Source organism: Pristiophorus japonicus, chromosome 1, assembly GCF_044704955.1.
Source record: "Pristiophorus japonicus isolate sPriJap1 chromosome 1, sPriJap1.hap1, whole genome shotgun sequence".
NCBI lineage: Eukaryota > Metazoa > Chordata > Chondrichthyes > Pristiophoridae > Pristiophorus > Pristiophorus japonicus.
Window position 1 is genome coordinate 186,471,060 of NC_091977.1, and position 6,000 is coordinate 186,477,059.

The 6,000-nt window shown below is 43.4% G+C and overlaps 1 protein-coding gene and 1 long non-coding RNA gene across 5 annotated transcripts in view; one reads left to right on the top strand and one right to left on the bottom strand.

The window, feature by feature from the left end:
- The window catches only part of LOC139267315 (versican core protein-like), a 270,388-nt gene extending 264,919 nt beyond the window's left edge, over positions 1 to 5,469 (bottom strand). For 2 of the 4 annotated variants that reach the window (XM_070885459.1, XM_070885431.1), the window contains exons 1-2: positions 5,271 to 5,469; positions 2,306 to 2,482 (exon numbers count right to left, since the gene is read on the bottom strand). The gene's annotated coding sequence lies outside the window, so the exon portion shown is untranslated. Of the gene's footprint in view, positions 1 to 2,305; positions 2,781 to 2,929; positions 2,978 to 5,270 lie in introns of those variants that run through there. The other 2 variants (XM_070885450.1, XM_070885439.1) reach the window with 2 other exon arrangements.
- LOC139267328 (uncharacterized) lies at positions 2,333 to 3,440 on the top strand. Its single transcript, XR_011593889.1, has 2 exons — positions 2,333 to 2,608; positions 3,146 to 3,440. It is a non-coding gene; the product is annotated as an uncharacterized lncRNA (long non-coding RNA).
- Positions 5,470 to 6,000: the final 531 nt, after the last annotated feature.

Consider the following 6,000-nt stretch of genomic DNA (forward strand, 5'->3'; position numbering starts at 1 on the left):
CCGCTCACAAATAGTGATTCCTTTGGAAATCATAGGCACACTATTTGGCAACTTACATTGAACGCTCAACTCTGTAATGTTGAAAGTTGTCACTGCAAAGGCCAACCCATTGGCAGGCTTTGCCAAAGTTGAAGGGAGATATGGCTAAGATGCACAAGGAAAAATGGAAGACAAGGAAACCCGATATGCATGCATGGGTCAGCAGACAAATGACATGAATAGCCCAGCCCTCAACCCCCTCTTTGATGGTTCCTGAATGAAGTTGGTGTGGCATGAAGTGGCTGTAAGGAGGGTAGCTCTGTTTTCCAGTCCAGGGCACCATCCCTGTAGGTCAAAATTTATGCATGCCTGAAAAAAAATGGAAACAAACTGGAGGTTGCAGTTGACAGTTAGCTTCACTAGTTGTGCCAACCCTATGTTGCATTTTAGCTGCAGGTGTTCTTGAAGCAGATGGCATTATTGTACATCTGCCTCTTGGTTGGTCAGAGCCTGTGAAGATGGTTTCTCCTTGGTCACTGCCAGGTAGGTACAGCAGTACCTGCAGATATGGTTGGTGGCATCTTGGCAGGTGCAGCCATCGGGCCATGCTGGCTTTTGATCATAGTGGCATGTAGTAGCATTTAAAGCAAAACATAATGTGATGGGGTGCTTCTGAGTATCCCACATTACAGTTAGCCAAGCCTTTACAGATCGTATATGGCCTGATATAGCAACCTACCTTGAGAGGAGGAACATCGACATACACCAACCCTTTGCTAAGCGAGGTAGGTATTCCTCTTGTCCATAGCTGGGAATACAAGGTTACCGTGGGTTGGCACAGATATTAAGTCATATAGACAAAAATACCCCGGCACAATTTTTTGGTGTGTGTGTGATGAGTTAACCAAGGCAACAATTAGCTTCAGATCCTGGGTATACAGGAGAGAAATCAACAAGGGCTCCTGATCCTGATTGCTTTCAGGTAACCCCTGCTGTGTATGTGCAGACATCAGATAAGGACAAACTGGGGCAAATATCGTGATGCACTGCACAGTCAAATAGCCTGCCAACACACATTGCCTTAAGTCCACACATGAAGAATGACCACTCTGATGAGAGGTAATCCAGCACCTATGGAACTGTACAAAGCACAGGTCAAGTGTTTGGAATGGAAGAAACTAAAAAGCAAGAAAATTGGAAAAATAATTCTTAAAAATAAGTAACTTGCACAATGCAGCTGATGATTCCTGGAGTTGCATATCAGCCTAGTATGGAGTAAATATCTCTGCAGATGCTAGCATTAACTGAATGGAGTATACAGAAGCTAAATTCAGTTAAATTGGATAATAGACTAGATTCTGCACCACCGGGGAAAGGTGGAGGATAGTAGGATCAGGCAATTCTTGTCTCCTAGATCATAATAATCAAAGGACATAAAGTGACAGGTTACCATAAAAACATTTGGAAACCAATGGAATACATTTTAATCACCCCTTTCTCTATTAAAAATTGACTGCTGAATTAGCAGGAAGCTCTGAAATGGCCATCTGTATTGGCTGATAACATGAAACCAATTAATAGCACTTTCATCACAGATCTATAGTGTCTACTCGTGTCAATGAACATGGCCCAACCACTCGCCAGAGTGCTGGCATCCAGCATTTGCTGACATCCAACAATTATAAAGCATGTAGTGATACTTCTATTATAAGCCATCATATTCTTGTAGCAGAAATCCATATTCTGACACCTCCTGCCAAAAGCAGCTTACCCAGTAGCTATGAATGACTGATTCTCATAGCTAAGGAGCCAGAGTATCGATTCAGCAGCCATTGGTCTTTCACTGTCCTTCTGTAGGTGATCCCTTGCAGTTTAAATATTAATACCAAGATGCCTGGCATTGCTGTGTCTGACGTTACTTGGTGGAATAGCACTTCAGATCAACGCATAGCATCAAAGTTTATCATGTGAGTTGATTATGGAAGTTCAGTAAAACACATGCGACTGGAGACCAAAACGAGAAAACCTTAACAAAACCAAAATAAGTCCATCCCCACAATGAACATCAACTATATGTAGAATAACACCGGTGGAGTTTGCTTTAAGCCATTACGCATGGTTTATGGCGACGCCAGAATCCCAGTGCGTTTACTGGCTTGTAGCACACCCCTGTGCACATTATCCTAAATATAATACAACGCTCCCACTGTAAATGTTAATGTGCAATTGCAAAGGTTGCCCCCACACAGAATTTTGCATTGAATAGTTACAGGTTTTACCGGGTTAACAGCTGGGTTTTGTTATGTTGAAATCTGTAATCACTTACCTGAAACCAGATCCGAAACCAATGTTGGGATTTCTAACTTCTTTCTTCCCCAGACACCGCCGACAAGGCGATTACACGCCTGTCCCGAACCGGCTCTCTTTCTTGCAGGGCGATCCTCTCGTTGCACCACCAGTTTCTTCAAACGTTTGGCGTTGCCAACCGGATTAGGGAAGAAGACTGAAACAGACACAATTGATTGAAACGTTATCGAATAGACACCGTGATGTATCGCTTTGTCACTCGACAGAGACGTTGTTCTTCCTTTTTGGAAGAAAAAGCACGGGGGGAGGGGCGATATTGTCGGTCAGTGATTTTTTTTGGCGCGGGTGTCACTCTTTGAACATTGATAAGATTTTTTTTATTAAGAAAGCGATACGTGGAAAGTCCACATCAAACACAAGGCTGCGGCATTTCTCCCTTGGCGCGGCTCGTTTAGATCAAAGACTGCAATAGACGGTCAATTGCATTTGATTCATTCTCCCTTCCCGCCCCCGCCTCCCAAACCCCCAGATAGCAGGGCAGCTTAGAGGCTCTGCTCAGCGCTTGGCTCACTGCTGCCAGGCGTTTTACCGCGCTACTACCAACCCTCGGGCGTACTCGCAGTTTTCTAACGTTTCGTGTCACCTTTGAGCATTAAGAATAAAATATTTCGTTAAAAGTCGCTATTTAAAAAAAACGAAATTATCCAGTCATATCGAGGTGCTGAGAAAATCTCGTCCTTTGCGACTGGATTACTACATTTTTTTAATTTTAACATGTTTATTTAATCTATAAAAAAGGGAGGAAACAGTATAATTGAGACTTTCGATATTGAAACCATGCCTGTATTTTAATCTACAGGCAGTGCGAGCCCCGAGTGCAGCAATGGACTGGTCATGAGGGGGCGCCACAAGCCGCCCCACAGCGATGCCGAGACACAGTCTGAAGCGAGTGATTAAAAGGCAATCAGTCTGTCACACACACTACCACACTCGTGTCAGCCCAGCACCGACACACTGAATGGCAGCGGCCGAAACCTTGCGGAGAGAATCTTGGGAGACTGCTAGTAACGAAGTTGCACAAAGAAATTGGTTTTCGTTTTAATGAGCCTCTCGGATGCTGAGATTTCTTATTAAAAGTCCTGTCCATTGCTGTCGATGAGACGCCGTCCTGTGCTCTTTTAATGTTGATTTGCATTCTAATGGGAATTTTACCCGCTTTCGCTGATCATTCACCCCCAGTGTTGTCTAGGTGTCAGAAAGACAATGTTACACAGAATGAGAGGCAGTTTAAGAAGCTGGACACGGTTCAGATTGTTACTACATTCCTCAGATGTTACACACACACACACAGGGTCTTAGCTCACGCAGTAACACCGACTCCCTAGACAGAAACATCTGGATATTAATGCAAATTTGGGGAGTAATGATACTTTTTTTCCGAACTGTGTCAGAATACATAATTTCCAAGCCCAAACCCTGACATTCATGGATGATAGATTTTCAATTGGATGCTAACTCTTCCAGCGGAATCACGTTTCCTTTTAAAACCCTAGGTCCTGCTAATTATGCGTAGGTTCTGTCTGGAAAAGTTTCGCGAGATAATGCTAAATAATGTTTTATTGTACGACTTGAACCCGTGCCCAGTATCCTGCTGTAATCGCACATTTAATGAGCTCTGTGAGGCTATATTGGATTCAAATTTAAGGGAGGGAAAAAAATCAAATAAATCCGCCCAACAGTCTTTTGTTCACTGAACCGTGCCCGAATTTGAACAAAATGGATTTATTTGAAACGGAGTTATACTTTCGCATAATTTATTCAGTTATAATTTCCGTTGCCACCAGGAACCGCATGTGTGCACCAACAGATAGTCATTTACCAAGTGAACAGATGACTGAAACGTATTTAATACGAAATGTTTTATTCTTCCCATGGCTGTGTTTCGGAGGTTTGTTTTGCCAAAGTTAAACAATGCAGTAGTAATGAAAGAGACTTTTATTGTCCTATGATCAAAAGAATTTGCTGGTTGCTGCAAAGGGTCCGTTTGCTCCAGTGACCCTCTCTGAAAGCTTCTGCTGAACAGAGACTCTCTACCGGACTCGGCGCTCCTTGCATCCATCACATTTCTATTTGCATTCTACCTCCCCCTCCCTAAGTGACTCTGAACTGAGCCAACGCTATCCAGGAACTGTCCTCGCCTTTCCATACATCAGACGGTACAAGAAATGGACCAAGATTGAAAAATTAAACAATACAATCGCCATTCTTTTCCGTGTTTGTCTTACTCTGCCCTTTTATTTTCATATTTTCGTCAAGGCTTCACATTCCCACCCGCCACAACCTCAACCACACACCATACATGCGTGCACCCCCTTCACACACACGCACCACGTACATGCATACATACTCAGGCATTCATACACTCACCACATTCATGTACATTCACACACCACATGTACATATTCACACCGCATACATCACATGCACACTTGCACTCACACACCACATTCACACAACATACTCTCAGACACATGCGAACTACTCACACCCCACATACATATGTACGCACACACCACGTCCTCACACTCAATTCACAAACAGTCAGACACGATCGCATTCTCGCACAACGCACACTCCTGCCTTCTCACTTTTCTCACTTATGCTTTCAGGTTTTGCATCACTTCTCCTCAGTCTTCTGATATGTTCTTGTCCCGTCTCTTTCGTTCATCGGTCCCTTTTCTGTCAACCTCCTGTACTATTCTCCTTCTATTCCTTCCGTTCCACATATCGCTTCTGCTCACTTTCTCTTTTAATCGTAATTTCTAATATTTCTCCTTGTTAATAAGCGTTATCGCCAATATTTGCAGTCTTTGTCAACCGTATTTAAACTTTTATGTCAATTCCACCCATTAATCACCCGTGCACAGATCACAGTATTAAAATGGTGTTACAAATACGGTTATTCCAAAAAAAATCGACTTTACCTCGCAGAGGTCGAATATACAAGGAAGTCCTTAAAAAGATGATTTATAGTCCTAGAGCCAATATTGCAGTAGGTCTTGCTGAAACAGGTCGTGGAGAAATGTTAACCGTATCGATCCGAGCCCGGGCTCTACTTCCCCGATCGCTCTTTAAAGATTCGACCCGCTGCAGAGTGTTTAATCTTGGGCAACAGTGCCTGCTCTCAGCCGGAGGGGGAAAAGAAGCAAAAATCTAAATTGCTGCAAGTTCAAATGCGGGATTTGACACCTATCATTATTCCGTCAGCACTGCAGAGGAGGGGCCCCCACGTCTTTGGGGCTGGATTGCCGGGAGAAAAAGGACATTTGAATCTCTGATGAATTACAAAGAGCCAATTGATGAAAAGACTCCCACGACCACCTTTAACCCTTAAAAGGACATTGGCTACTAGATAAAGTCTGCTGTTTTTTTTAAACCACCAGGCCACGTCTTCCCATGAAGAGATCTCTTTGATATATCTGATCTCTGATGAAATGCGTCTGGTTTATCATTTCCTCAAAGATGTGTTTAAATGATTGAAAAAAAAGAACAGCACTATTTATAGCCAATGCTGAGACGTGATAGGGCTGACTGCCTGCAAATAGCCAGGGAAGTGCAGGTAGCACAGGAAGCGGTTCCGATTTCCCGGTGTATGGCTTCACTGAACATCTTCTGTAAGTTAATGAACATTTAGGGATCAGGCTCTCACCGCCC